The sequence below is a fragment of the Pongo pygmaeus genome, chromosome 15 (assembly GCF_028885625.2).
Source record: "Pongo pygmaeus isolate AG05252 chromosome 15, NHGRI_mPonPyg2-v2.0_pri, whole genome shotgun sequence".
Lineage (NCBI taxonomy): Eukaryota > Metazoa > Chordata > Mammalia > Primates > Hominidae > Pongo > Pongo pygmaeus.
In genome coordinates this window covers 24,716,370-24,732,128 of record NC_072388.2, presented here as the reverse complement: position 1 = coordinate 24,732,128, position 15,759 = coordinate 24,716,370, and the positions used below count along the sequence as shown (strand labels likewise).

The 15,759-nt window shown below is 33.0% G+C and overlaps 1 protein-coding gene across 4 annotated transcripts in view; it reads left to right on the top strand.

The window, feature by feature from the left end:
• Positions 1-15,759, top strand: part of NOVA1 (NOVA alternative splicing regulator 1) — a 149,389-nt gene that overhangs the window by 40,535 nt on the left and 93,095 nt on the right. Inside the window, exon 1 of one of the 4 annotated variants that reach the window (XM_054448346.2) lies at positions 7,438-7,538. The exons of the other annotated variants lie outside the window; for them this stretch is intronic. The gene's annotated coding sequence lies outside the window, so the exon portion shown is untranslated. Of the gene's footprint in view, positions 1-7,437; positions 7,539-15,759 lie in introns of those variants that run through there. 4 annotated transcript variants of the gene reach the window in all.

The following is a 15,759-nucleotide window of genomic DNA, read 5'->3' as shown; positions in this document are numbered from 1 at the left end:
ATTCTAATAGGTGTTTAATGGTATCTTATTGTTGTTTTAATTTTCACTTCCCTAAGGAGACACTATGTCCCCACAAAATTGATGTGTTAAAGTCTTAAACCCCAGTACCTCAGAATGTGACCTTATTTGGAGATGTAATCAAGTTAAGGGAAGGTTATTGCGGTAAGTTTGAATCCATTATGACTGGTATCTTTATAAGAGGAGAAATGTGTACAGAGATGTGCATGCAGAGAGAATGCCATGGGAACATGGACTGCCATCTACAAGCCAAGGAGAGAGGCCTGGAAAGATACATCCTCAAAAGAAATCACCCCTGACAACACCTTATTCCTCCTTATAACCTCCAGTACTTAAGCCACGCAGTTTGTAGTACTTTGTTATAACAGTCCTAATATACATAAGATATTGAGCATCTTTTCGTATGCTTTTTTGACATCATTTTATCTGTTTAATGAGGTGTCTTTTCAGACCTTTTGTCCGTATTTTCTAATTGTTGAATTGTGAGTGCTTTTTTAATATTTTAGATACTAGTACTTTATGAGGTATGTGTTTTTCCCTATCTGTCGCTTACCTTTTCATTTTCTTAATAGTGTTTTCCACAGGGCAGAAGTTTTAATTTTAATGAAGTCCAGCTGATCAATTTTGTTCTTACATGGATCTGCTTTTGGTATATCTAAAACATTATTGTCAAGGACAAGGTCACCCTGATTTTATCCTATGTTACCTTCTAGGAGTTGTATAGTTTTATCTTTGGTGTATTTTGAGTTAATTTTTGTGAAAGGTTTATGATTTGTATTTAGATTAGTTTTTTTTTTTTTGGCATGTGGATGTCCAGTTGTTCCAGCACTATTTGCTGAAACAAACTATCATTGCGCTATTGAATTACCTCCTCTCTTTAGTGAAAAATCAGTTGACTATGTTGATGTGGGCTTGTTTCTGGGCTTTCTTTATTTCTGTTCCATTGATCAAGTTGTCTGTTATTTTACCAGTACCACATTGTCTTGATTACTATCATTTTGTAAAGTTTTGAGTTGGATAGTGTCAGTCTTCTAGCTTTGTTCTTTTCCTTTAATATTATGGGCCTTTTGCTTTTTTTGTATAAATCTTTAGAACCAGTTAATTGATATCTGCAAAATAACTCACTGGACTTTTGATGGGTATTGCATTGCATCTATAGATCAAGTAGGGAAAATCTGACATGTTAACAACAGTGAGTCTTCCTCTCTGAGTACATGAAATAGGTCATTTACTTAGATCGTCTTTGATTTCTTTCATTGGAATATTGTTCTCACATAGATCATGAACATATTTTGTTAGTTTTATATCTAACTTTTTCTATTTTTTTGGTGTTAGAACAACCACTTTTTGCACAATTATAAGAAATGTTAACATAAGTCTTAGAACTAGCCCAATAATTGTGTGATAACAAATTACGGTAGCAGATTATTTATTCCTGGTTGACATAAGTGATAACTGTTGTTGAATTAAATATTACTTATGCTAGAAAAGCTTAGAGGTATTTCATCACAACTTGATTGTTTTCAAGTTATGTAGGTTGATATTATTAACTAACAGTGGATTAACGTGTTAGTTTGGATGAACTGAGTTTCCATGATTTTTCTTACACTTTTAAATTTACTTGTAACTGATATTTCTTTCTACATCCTGTGAGAAAGTAGAGTAGAAAAAATGTATAAATTTAGAACTTAGTTTTGTAATTTTTGACTCACACTTTCTCTTCAGTGTGTTGTACCTCTGAGAAGGAATGACTGATAAAATATGTGTTGAATATACATGTCATAATTTAGGATGATGAGTGATTGTTAAATGAATGAGAATATTACATGAACAGTTATAAACATCAATGTAATAGGATTCTGTATTCTCAAAAGTGTGGCATTTAAAAAGAGACAAGGCCATGCATAATTTAATCATGTAAAATGCTGATACCTTAATTTATTTAAAAGGAATTGCCTGATTTTTAAGAGAATGCCCATTAAATATTAATTTAACTATTAAATGCCTGGAGAGAGCATGATTCCATTTAGGGGAAGATTCTGTTATTAAACTATAAGTCAGAGCAAAATATTCTCTAAAATTGTATTTTAGGTTACTGCAACATGAATACTGAAAGTGTTCCTCTAAAACAAGAATCCATCTAAACTCTTTTTTCTTTCTTTTTTAGTCTTTCCTTCTGTAGAGCCTTTTTGATCTATAAGCTTCTAAGTTTGATGTCTTATTTAGGAGATATTATGTTTTAGCTTCTGTAAAACCTAGTGTTTTCTACAAATGCACGAAATATATTCATGTTATTTAATTGCTTAATATTACTGTTTACAAATAGACAAATATTTCTGTAGCTTTTATACGCAAGGAAAACGCTAAGAAATTCTCTACAAAATAGCCATAGTTAGGTAATTGCTGGTTGTTCCTAAGAGTAATAAATAAGAATGTGATAATTTAGGTATTCAGCCTAGTATTCATAGAATGTTTTAGAGAAATGAATAGTCAAAATCACTACCTCATTGGTACTAACCATTTTATAATACAGTATGAATTGGGATGGAGAATTAAGTGGGAATGGGAACATGGAGTGGTTTTATTTTTCTCCAGTGTGACCTTTTTTGTTTACGATTAGTCAAATCACTCTTTTTTGTTTCTTTTACTCATCTCAAGATGATGTCATAGATTTCTGAGCACTTCAGTTTAATCTGACTTTAATGTAGTAAAGTCAGTTTAACTTGAATTTAACCTCATAGCCAACTTATAACTCAATTTCTCTTCTTTCAGTCAATATGACTTGGACTTTTCTAGGAGATTATAGAGTGTTGGAAGAGGTTGAAGTCTAGTCATTCTCTTTGCTCAATCCAGTGAGTGGAGAATGATCTGTTTTGTTTTTTGTTTTTTTTCTCATATACCTATTTCTCCTCCTGTGTGCTGATGAAGTAAGGGGAAAGGTAGAAAGGGAAAAGGCTTTCTTATGTAAGCAGTACCTTTTGTTGTTCCCTTTTTTTCTGTTTGTGCTCCACTGCTTCACACTGACTAGTCCTCCCTCCATCCCTCCCTTCCTTCCTTCCTTCTTTCTTTTTCTTCCTTTTCTTTTTTTTTTTTTTCACCCAGACTGGAATGCAGTGGTACAGTCTTGGCTCAGTGCAGCCTCTCCCTCCCAGGTTGAAGTAATTCACCTGCCTCAGCCTCCTGAGCAGCTGGGATTATAGGTACATGCCACCATGCCCAGCCAGTTTTTTTGTATTTGTAGTAGAGATGGGGTTTCACCATGTAGGCCAGGCTGATATTGAACCGGGGCCTCAAGTGATCCGCCCACCTCAGCCCTGCAAAGTGCTGGGATTACAGGTTTGAGCCACCTGGCCCGGCCTAGTTCTCCTTCTGTGAGGACGGGAGAGGAGTGCTAGCTCTCTGATGAGGCACATGTACAAAACTTTGGTGGGGAGCGTGGGGGTTGTTTTTGGAGTGTCATACCAACCATTTCTGAATTGTCTTTTTCTACTCTTTCTCAGTTTCTACCTCTCCAGTATATTCACAGCCTCTGGCTGCTTGAGTCCCCATCAGCTGGAGGCTCAAGACCAGCTACTTTCACATTCACTACACTCTTTGCTTTTGCAGAGAGGGAGTCCAATTATCTGTACCTTGTCTTCCAACTCCATGTCTTTTCTCCCTCTCTTCAAATAGGCCCAGAGAAGGGAAGTGGGCATGGGATAATAAGCAAGTCTAACACACAAGCAGAGGTCCAACTGAGAGGTGAGATACCAGTCTTCCCTTCTTACTAATCTTGTAGATGAACTCACGCTTGATTTGGACTCTCAGCAACAGCACTATTCAGCTACATTAAGTCAGTGAAGCAAACTCTGATGATTGCCTCATGATGGGGACAGGAGAAGGCACTTCTGGATAAGGAAGAACTAAGGAAGGTAAAGATGTTTAAGTCATGGAGGTGGAGTGGCTCTCATTTGTTTAAGTCTGTCTTCCAAATATAAAATACTTGATAGATGTCTTTGTTCTTAGCCTTGGGTTCTAACTGCCAGCCCCTGGGTGATGGGAAAAGTGCTACCTGATATCTCATTATGTTCATTTTACCAGTCTTGCCTAGTAGTTTTATTCTTCTAGCTGCAGTGAAGTTCATTCCACTACAGCTGCTGTTGTAACCCTTTTAAACAGGTTATATCATTCCCTCAGTCAAAATACTGTAGTGGCTTTCTAAAACAGTAAAAACAAAAAACAAACCCAAAGTCCTTATTATGGCTTAGAAGGCCCCAGATGATCTGACTGCAGGTTAAGTTTTTGATCGCATGTTCCTATCTCAGAGCTTTGCTATCATTCTACCATCTGCCATCTGTATGTGGTATTCTAAAACCCCAGAGAGTAGACTCACTTCATTTCATTCTTCATTTAAATAATGCTACTTCCTTAGTGTTCTCTGAATACACTTAAAATAGTATATTTGTTCTCTTCCCATCACTTGCTTTATTTTTGGTTTATATGCTAATTTTCATGCATTAAATTGTATATTTAATAGTTTGTTATATCACTTATATTAACATGATTCTCAAGAGGGCAGGACATTGACTTCTTTGCTCAGCACTTTACCCAGTGCCTAAAATAGTTCCTGACCCATAGGAAACAATGGATTTTTTGTTGTTGAGTGAATAAATGAATTAATGAATTCTAGCTATTAGATTCAATCTTTAGAAAATATATTTGACTTATCATACATTATTTACTCTTCCAGTGTTCTACATAGTATAATTTTAATTTTTATCACTCTTATTATTTCTAACTGCATATTCCCATTATCATCACCCCAGTTCACATCCATACCTCTAATTCATTTTCTATGCTGTTAGAGTTATTTTTTTATAAAATACTTACTTAAATGCCACTATTGGGGTAAAACATTCGAAAATCCCTTAACATAATTGGTCCTGTGCCTATGCTCCTTCTCTCCATGGTTCTTCCATGAACTCTATTCCACCGCATCCTTTTCATTGCAGTATTCTGAGTGCCGGACTATGCTGCTCTTTACTTCTGTGCCTTTTTACATAAAACCTACTACTGTGTGAATACATCAATGTAACTTCTACTATGAGAAGAGTAGAAAACACTCTTTACATTTGAAGTAGTTAGGAACCACCCGTATAGTTGTTGTGTGCTATTATTTTATATGTGTTAGCAAGTCTTTCCTCACTGAGCATCTTTAGGATTTGTTAAGAATTTACTTGTCATTTTATAAATGAGTATTTAAGTCACCACAATCTTGAGGAGCATACACTGTTTTGTAATACTGTTTTGTAATACTGTGAATTATTTTAAAGGTGAGAATAATCTTTTTCTTTTTGGAGGATATGTATGTATGACTGTTTATTATATCTTTATATCTACAGAAAAATACCTAAAAGGAGTAGAGAAAATGATTCATACAAACAAAAGTATTATGTGCATTACTTTTTAAAAAAATGTGATACCTTGCTAGATTCTTCAAATTTAGATTTTTTGTTTGTATACTGTTACATAAATAAAAGACTGATAAATGAAATGACATTATTTATATAAAAATCAAAGCAAAATGTTTACTATATCTGACTCTATTCCAAGTAAGTACAGTGTGTGAGAAGGGACCAGTGTGGCTTTTTGAGAAATGCAGACTTCAGAGGTATGTGGCAGGATTCTAAAACTTATACTTAACATTTTTATTTTGAAAATAATGCAGAAATGCATAGTTTGTGATATTGATCTATTTTAGAAGACATGGCTAAATAAAAAATAATATTATTAAATTATGTAGCAGTAAACAAAGGTGGAATCCCAAAGTTATTTGAGGTAGCTCTTTTGAACAATTATTACTATTGCTGGTAATAATAGGCCAGGTATTATATCATGTGTCTGGTATGCATTAATTCATTTTGTAGTTGGACTATCCCTTCAAGTTACTATTATTCATTTTACATGAGAAGAAACAGCTGCTCATTTACACATTTAATTTAGAAGGATTACTTCTGCTTGTTCAGTTGGGTTTCTTGAGTATAATTTATCAAAGTTTCTTAAACTACATGAGAGGTTACAGAGCCCTTTAAAACCTAACAAAATCTTATGGCCCATTTCCCCTGAAAATGTGTGTATGGACTCATATATTTTTATTTTAGTATGCAGTTTCCTAGAATTCCTAGATTTCTTAAATTTCATATGTGGACTCTAGATTGGGAATCTCTGGTCTATGTCTTTTAAAATAAAGAGCCACATCTTGTCTCTTAAGGAAAATAACATATATTTACACTATGCTTTATTATAGAAAGAATTTAAGAAAGCTGAAAGGAAATTGTCAGCTATCTCTAACTCCACTGAGTATATGCCAAAGCAAATAAATTCTATTTAATTAGGAAGTGAGATTCAGAAAAGTTTGACTTATGGTATGCTAATGGTCAGGTTTGTTGGACTTTGTCACAAAGCACCCTCAGTCTGTTTCAGAAAGAAACCTAGGTGTGAATATTTTGAATAATGTAAAATTACCTCTTCAGAGTAGTATATACATACTAGCTGTGCCTAGAGCTAGGAGATGAGATAGTACCTTACAGCCTTTTGATTCAGTGATATTTCTCAGAGAATAATTATTGAATTTGACTTTCTGATTCCATCAAAGATAAATTATGTGGACAGGTTGTTGTAGTAAAAGCAGAATGTGGTAATAATTTTCTGTACTAATGAGCTAAAGTGATCTCAAACTTGGTTGATTCATTCTTTATATGGGCTAAGGATGAAGACTGTGTTTAGGGTCTATCTTAATTTGATTTTGGAGAAGAAAAGTTGTCTTTTTATAAAACATCAGTAGTTGAGGACTAATTTCATAAAATTCTTTTTTAAATATAAAGTAATTCGGAATTTCAGAATAGCTTTTTAAAAATCCCTTTTAGATATTTTATGGTACTTGTGCTTCAATTTTGATATCTTACCTATTTTGTTTTTTTCTCCCTTGAATTCTCATCTGAACCAAAAAATAATTAGCTGAGCAGAATAAAGAATCTTTTCATATATGTTTGCCTGGTTTTAGGTAAATTTCTGTAGAAATAATGTTATAAATCAATATAAGTATTTGGCTTTTATTTTTTAACATATACGTTTTAACATTTGGTTTATTGTTATTTTGTGAATTGAATAAGTATATTTCTGCGTTTCCTGCAACCATTCTTAGCATTCAATTTTTAAATGAATGGCAGCCCATCTGTGTAGGTCTCTTGTGACTGAGTGATGTATTCTGTTTTGCTGTGGCAAAATTTTCAGACAGCCACTTTGTTCTTATATATTTTCATTTTCTATAGTACTTTTCATCCCTGTATGTATGTACAGGAGTCACTTCACCCACCACCGAATTGCAGCCACTTCTGAGGTGGAACGCAGCAACTGTTTAACAGCGCACTTTCCCCTAGGTGCTGACAGCTGCAGAAGAAATTGTACATGGTGCTGTACAGAAGGTATTTCTCCACTGTGCCATCTGCAGAGTGAAACTGACTAGGAGTACTACATAGACTGTAAGTTTCTTGTGTACCTGCCCTAGACTGGAAAACCCAATAAGAGAAAATAACAAATAACTGGGAAGCATCATCTAAAAATGTATTGAGGTCAGTTAAACTTAGTGCTGCTCTCCCTGGCTCTAAATTTTATTTTAAGGTCATCTGATTGGTACGAAATTAAATAACAAATAGATGGATGCACTCCTTTTTATTCTAAAAGCAAATGAAACTAAAATACTTTTATCAATATTCTTCACTTTGAATGGAACTTAATCATATTGTTTTTAAATATTTTTAAGGAACCAAATCAATAGTATAAGATTTCAGAGCCATGTTCTTAAAATAGCAAAAAAAAAAAAAAAAACTTGTAATTCAACAGGAACGTCTTAATTAGTCTTGCTTCCAGTGTTTTATGTCTTGGTTTTAATACTTTCTTTTGGAGTTTTGCAGCAAAGCCAGTTGATGATGAACTAGTTTTGATTATTAGGATTAGAAACACCAATTTTGACTTCTTTTTTATTTTTATTTTTAATTTTTCTGAGATGAGGTGTCTCTCTGTCACCCAGTCTGGAGGATGGTGACGTGATCATGGCTCACTGCAGCCTCAACCTCTTGGGCTTAAGCAATCTTCCTGCCTCAGCCCCCCAAGTATCAAAGATAGCCTCCCAGCTATCAAAGTAGCTGGAAGCTGGCACTACAGGCATGTGCTACCACACCTGGCTAGTTTTTTCTTTTTTCTTTTTAGTTTCTGTAGAGGTAGGGTCTCACCGTTTGAGACTAACCTGATCTCGAACTCCTGGCCTCAAGTGATCCTCCCGCCTTGGTCTCCTGAAGTGCTGGGATTGTAGGCGTGAGCCACTGTGCTCTGCCCAATTTATTTTTTCTTTAACATTTTGGGAAAAAAGTGGGGAAGAGAAGGAACAGTAAATATTTGAACTTCTGTTTACTGTAGTTTTAGTCTCTCCCATTTAATTATTTAATGACATTTTCTTTTATAAAAGCACTTTTATTAAGAGTGCTATCTTTAGTAATAGTTTGTCATGTTTATGCCTTATGAAATAGAGAAAATACCATTAGAAACAGCTGTGTCTGTTGTTACACAACATGATAAGGAATGTTATATTTTGTTATTTTAGGGTTTTTTTTTTAGTCAATAGTATGACATTTTATCTCTTTTCTGCTACATTTATAGACTGTTCTATGTGAAGAAATTAGAATCTCAAACTTCATAGAGTCTTAATCATATTAAATATAGTGTCATTTGGTTTAGGTAACTTTAAATTATGTGTCATAAGTTAAATTATAATGTGCACATATCTATGTTTATATATTCTTAGTCAAAGCAGATAAAAAATAACACCACAGTTTGTTTACTTGTAAAATGAGGTAGGTAGAAGAAATGATTTTCTAGGGACATTTTAAGTGTTTTCCATTTAATTCAGGGTTAGTAGTGTATGTATTTAGAATTGTACCTTACCAAGATATTTGGGCTTAAATGACTGTGTTCTAATTAGAATATTATTTGTGTTAATTAAATGCTGAGTGATAATGTTTTAGAATCAATAGAGGGGGTCGGATTTCCTACAAAGATTTTCAATTATCTATCTAATTTTGTAGTGTAGATAACTCCACTGTTTTGAAATATAATCTTTGGACAGTGCAGCACAGTTCTTAATATCTTATTCATCATGGAAGCATAAAGTTAGTAAGAATAAAAGGCTTTACTTACACTGAGTGGAAATTTACTTAAAGGTTACCAAAAACTCATATTGTAATGAGGCTTACCCCCTTTACTTGCATAGATTTAGTATTTCATTTAATAGTCAAAGCACTAAAGAAGTAAATGTCAATACTTAAAAATTTACAGTTTACACATAATGTACCTATGTATCTCTAGCCAAGAGAGTATTTTCATCAATATATGAAATATTTGAATTGCTATAATTGATTCTTTGGCACTTTCTACGGTGTAATTGTAAGTATTACTTAATCCCATTCATTTTACTTACTGAAGTCATCATTATTTGACAGAATAGATTATATGTTTTATATACTTAATTTTGGTTGAAAAGGCACAAACTATACCTGTTTTGTGTGTCCTGGTATCTATTTTTAAATTATACAAGTTATTTTTTATATTTTAGACTTTATGTGGATAATAGAAGTTTGGCAACTTACTTGATTCAATATTTAGCCGTATGAATCTTGTATTTTATTATACCGATAGTGTATGGGATTTGAAAAAGAATCAGATGGGAACTTTTTATTGAATATACTTCTATATTATTGAATTTAGTGAAAATATACTGCTTGTGTAATCAAAAATAAACTGTTGGTGTTTCAGTTAAATTATTTATTTGGAACATTTGTTTAGTTTATTTAGAGATTATCACCATTTCATAAAACAGATACCTCTTATCTCTATTGGTGATTTTCAAAGGGCCTTCTTCATACTGTGAAAGGCCAGAATTGTGGGCAGGATTATTACTTAATTAGCACTCACTTAATAATTTTGGAATTCAGAAATAAATTATAGGTTATGAATAATTAAACTTTAAGGAAATACTTGTTTTTCATCGTTTCTCATTATAATTTTCTATTTGTAATAGGAAAAATGAAGCAAATGCATAAATTATATGAATTTTTATTTTATTTTATTTATTTATTTTTTTGAGATGGAGTCTCGCTCTGTCCCCCAGGCTGGAGTGCAATGGCACGATCTCGGCTCACTGCAGCCTCTGCCTCCCGGGTTCAAATGATTCTCCTGCCTCAGCCTCCTGAGTAGCTGAGACTACAGGCACGTGCCACCACACCCGGCTAATTTTTTGTGTTTTTAGTAGAGATGGGGTTTCACTGTGTTAGCCAGGATGATCTCGATCTCCTGACCTCATGATCCTCCCATCTTGGCCTCCCAAAGTGCTGGGATTACAGGTGTGAGCCACTGCACCCAGCCAAGTTATATGAATTTTTAAGTACTTATGTATGAATGACACATACTTAGACCTCTTGTGATAATGTCCTGGCAACATCTAGCTTTCCATTAGAGGCTTTAAGAAGAGATACTAGAACCAGCTGAAGATAGAGTGAAATTGGTGAGAAAATAGGAAACTATATGGCAATATATTTTTCATTGCAGAATTTATTCAATTTAAACTAATTTTAAAGAACATACATTTTAAAGTAGAATTTTAGTCCATAATTTTAAATTCTCAGATGTTCTCAGTTTTACAAAATACTCTCTTAAATTAGGTACAATTTTTATATCCCTCTCAAATAGATAATTTTTTAAAAGTTATTTTTCTTATCAGATTTATCTGAACAAATTTTATTTGTTAGACGAAACACCTTCAAATGTTTTACTGTAAGCAATAGGGAGATGATTTTTCGATGTTGGATTAGGTGGACAAGTCTTTTTATCCTAAGTGGTCAATATTTGAGTTACTTCATTTGATAATCAAGCTTTAGTATTTTATACATCATTTCTTATTATCCAATATATAATTTATATTCATTGACTAGTATATGGAATTTGAATTTAAATGTTTTAGAATTAAAAATGAAAAATGTTTTTTTAAATGGTTTCCAATAGATTAATGGAGATATAATACTCATATCTTTGCTTTTCTTATTTTATATATCAAATGATTTCTCCTTTTTTTAATAAATTTTGCAGTTATTTTTCAATATAAATTGAATTCGTTGAAAATTTTAAATGTATAAGTTTGCATAAAAGACTACTGATGCCAGAAACCTCATTATCTTTAATTAATCTTAACTGAATTAAGCATTTATTACTTTAAAATTTTTCTGTAATTCTGAAATTTCTATATGTCTTGTGGGTAAATGTGTGTGTGTATATGTGTGTATATAATACTTCTAATGTATTTTCTGAAGTGTGGTCTCGAATCCTTACTGCCACTTTGTAGCTATTAATCAAGTGTAAATTGCTTAACAACTTTAAGGTTGTTTTTTAAATCTGTTAATTGGGAATCATTTCACCTACCTCACAGGGTTGTTGTGAGGAAAAAAAATAAAACATGTGAAGGAGTGCTTAGCATATGATAGATGTGCAGTGTATGAAAATGAGTGTTACCAAACCTTCAGTGGCTCCCATTGTCCTCAGGATAAAATCCAAATTCTGTGTTACGGTGTGTGTTCTGGCTCACCCTTATGTCTTCAGCCCCATTTCTTTCCTTGCAATCTGCACATATTGATTTATTGATACTGTAGTCTTTATAGTTCCCAGGATATATCATGCTTTCTTTTGGCCTTTATCGGAATGCACCGTTCTTTTAAACTACTCACTTTCCCCTTTATCCCTAGGCTAGTACTATCCTCTGTATAACTCAACCTCATCTCTCAGGCTTTGCTTTCTATTTCTTCTTCACTAAGACGTCTTCTGTCCCTTCTTCCTCACTTATATATTTTCTTGGATGATCCTTCTGTATGATCCTATGGGCTGTGTTTATTCTTTTCAGCAATTATTGCATGTGACGTAACTGCCTTTGGACTTGTCTGTTTCCTCTGCTAGATGTAAAGTCAGAGAGGGTGGAGCCTGTCTTATTTGCCATTTTCCTCCACTACTTAAGAGTTTCTGTAACTCGGAAATATTTGAACATTTTATAAATAGATGTGTTCCCCAAACAAATTCACAACATATATAATATGAGTACTACTCCTTAAGTAAAGCAATTTGGATTCTATATTTATAAAATGTATTTCAGGTCCCACAATAATCATAACAAAATGATGGCCATATAATTGGTCTTCTTTGCCCACCATTTATCACTCTAACGGGTTTATTAGAAGAGAGAGACTCACTCAGGGTGCAAGCAGAGAGTTACTTTATTCTCTCTAGTCGCTTTACGTGCAATTCCATTCTGAATATTATGTTTTCTGCTCCTTGATAAAATGCTGTTTAACTGCTGTTATTTCCATCTCTATTCTTGCTTTTCTGCTGCTGCTTGCTTTTTTTCTTCTCAATTTTTTTCTTTCTCTCTCTCATTCTTTCATTCCTTCTTTTCTCATTCTGGCATTTTAAAATAGACTAAATTTTCAAGTAATGAAGAAAATGTTTAATAAATTAAAGTTTTAAATTCTCCTTCAATGTAAAATGTCTTTTCTACATCAACCTTGCACAAAGAGGGTTTAAAAACCTGAGTAAGGAAGGAAATAGGTTGGTCAGCTAGTAGGCTGTTGCATTAATTTTTTTTTTTTAACCTTATGTTTTCACCCTCCTCACTGTGCATCACCTAGGTTTTCTGAAGTTCGGGGATTAGAAGTAGGGAAGAACTAATTGGTAGTAAAGGTATGTTGGAAGTCTTAATTCATCCAGAAGTCTGGATTCATCAAAGACTTCTAGTATTTGGAGATAACCCAACTATAGTTCCTTGATGCGGTTGACACTTTATTTGTCTGGTTTTGACTACCCTGCTTAGTTTCTGACTTCCTGGTTTATCTCTGTCCTCTTTGTTTTGGAGTTACCTTGTTTTTTTTTTGTTTGTTTGTTTGTTTTTTGTAGTCCTTTAGGTAAGTTCCTTTAAAAATGGATTAGTGCTTTCCTAGAGGTTATCTTTCCCATGGGAAAATATATTTCTTTACTCCACCAACCTACCAAAGTACTGGCCAATTCTAAAATAGTAGCCCAGACTGAGGGCATGAGTCTTTAATTAGTTACCACTCCTTGAGTGCCCTATATTCTAGATCATAGACTAAATTCTGAGTGCATCAGGGTGCTACTTCCCTCTCAATCAATCTATAAGCTCACTTCCCTCAGTATATGTTTATAGTTTTTATTTGAATGGTGAGCTAAAGATAGCCTGAGCAATTTTTGGCCACAATCTTACCAACTGTTGCCTAGATGATCTGTCACCTCATTTCTAGTACATTGAACTTGTTCTCAGCTTTGGATCATTGGGTGAAACTGAGACAACAAGAAAATTCTCATTTTAATATCCTATTACACTACCATTGTGGCATTGAGGCCATAATGGGAAGCTTGCTTTTCTATGAATGTCCATCCATTTCTGTAATTCCGTGCCTTTTCTTATGCTGTTCTGTCATTTTGGGATGTCTTTTCTACCTTTTTTTCTTGCGGTATCCTACCCAGTCTTCAATGTCCAAGTTAGGTAAAGTCTTACTGGTCTTGGCAGTTAGAATAAATATTTCTCTCTAGTGTGTTCTCATTAATACTTTGTTTCATGTGTTATTATATTACTTATAGATATGTCTGTCTCTCTGACCAGATTATGAGACAGATTTTGAGACAGCCACTGACTTATTTATTGATGAACTTCTTATTGCCTAGCTCCTGTTATGTGTTTAGGACATTATTTGCTTAATTAATGAATCTCTTCTGAACACTCAGATTGAAGTTTATAAAATTGTTAAGTAATTAAGACTTCTATCTCCTTATTTATTTTTCTCCTTTTCCAAAAAAAGTTTGAGGGATCAACAATTAGTTTTTATGCCTTTTATCATATTTTTTGCTTTTTGAATTTTTAATTTTTATGGATACCTAATAGTTGTACATATGTATGGGGAATATGTGAAATTTTGATGCATTCATACAATGCGTAATGATCAAATCAGGACAATTGGGATATCCATCACCTCAAGCACTTATCATTTATTTGTGTTAGGAGCATTCCAATTCCACTCTTCTAGTTATTTTGAAATATGTGATTATTATTTTTTAACTCAGTGGTATTTATTTATTCTTAGGCAAATTTATTTTAGGTTTTAGTTCTGGTTTGGGCTAAATTGATTTTCTCCCATTTTCCTTTGACTTCTTTATTTTTCTTTCTCTTTAAATTTCAGTCTCTGTAGCTAACTATGATAAATAAAGATAGTTAGATATTCCAAGTAGCTTCAAGTTGCAAGTAAAAATAAATAATTAATTTAATTAAATAGCTGTAATGATCTGTCACCTCATTACTACTTTTTTTTTTTTTTTTGCCATTACAAAATTTTCTGTTTCCTTTTTAAATTCTTCAGGGTTTCAGATTCCATCTTTAGATATGGTCAGAAATGATGAAAGACAAGTTATTGGTCATAAAAAGGGTTGGTTGTAAAAGAATAATATTCCTATAATAGAAAATTAAATTGTTATATTTATTGGGAATAAAGTTCTGTTTCATTCAGACATTATCCTGTTACTTTGAGTGATTACCCTAAATAAGTTGTCTCAATTTGAAATGCAGCACAGAATTTCTGCCATTCCTCAAGAGAATAATAATGCAGTCTTTTTATAATAATGCAGTTTTTATTACTGAAATTTAGTCAAAAGTAGAATTATTTAATACATATAGTCGGGCAAATAAGTAAAAATTAGATAACCAAGAAATCCAAAAAGCATTTTAAGTAGAGAAAATTGAAAAATTACCTCTATTTAAAACTTTTCTTTTTCCTGGAAAGTTCAAGATGAGTACAGATGGTATACTAAGAAAAGAGAAAACATATTTTCCCTTCAAATCACATTGTTAAAGGCTGAAAGATGATAAATCAACTTGCCATATAATAGCCCAGTGATCTTTTTTCTTCCTTATTTTCATGGTGTTGGAAATATGAAGTTTTTAATAGATATGTTTACCTTACCTAATGACTAGCACTGTTAAAAAGTAAGTGATTAACTGTAAATTTTTTCATATACCTTGTTCTTTATTTCATAACTAATCCTGGATTGTGTTCCTATACAAAATACCTTACTCATGTTACAGGGAAAGTGCAAATAAGAAAACAGCCATCAATTGATACTTGGTTTTTATGCTTCTCTTTGCAACTCCAACTTCACATTTTCCCACTGTGCTTTAAAGTATGACAGATTCAGCATGCCTGAAAATAAACCCAAATCAGAAGTTCCCTATTCTCATTCTACCTTCCAACCCCAATCATTCTTTGCTTATGTCTTCACCATATACTTGGAGTGTCTCCTCTCCTTTTACTTAAATATCATCCAGTTTTTTTTTCTGGATCCTAATTATTTTGCCTTTAAGATTTGTATTGAATCAGTATGCTTTATTCTATCTCTGTTAATAAAACTCTGGCTCATTACTTACCACAAGAAGTGATAAGTTTTTAAAAATAAGTTTGTGCACTAGTTTTACCGTTCTGTACATTGTATTTCCTTAAGAGTGGAAAACACGTATTGTTCACCTTTGTGCTTTCCATGGAGGATATTCTCATAAACCATTTCTGAGTTCACGCAACTAATTGTGAAGTAGTTGATTCCTGGTATTTA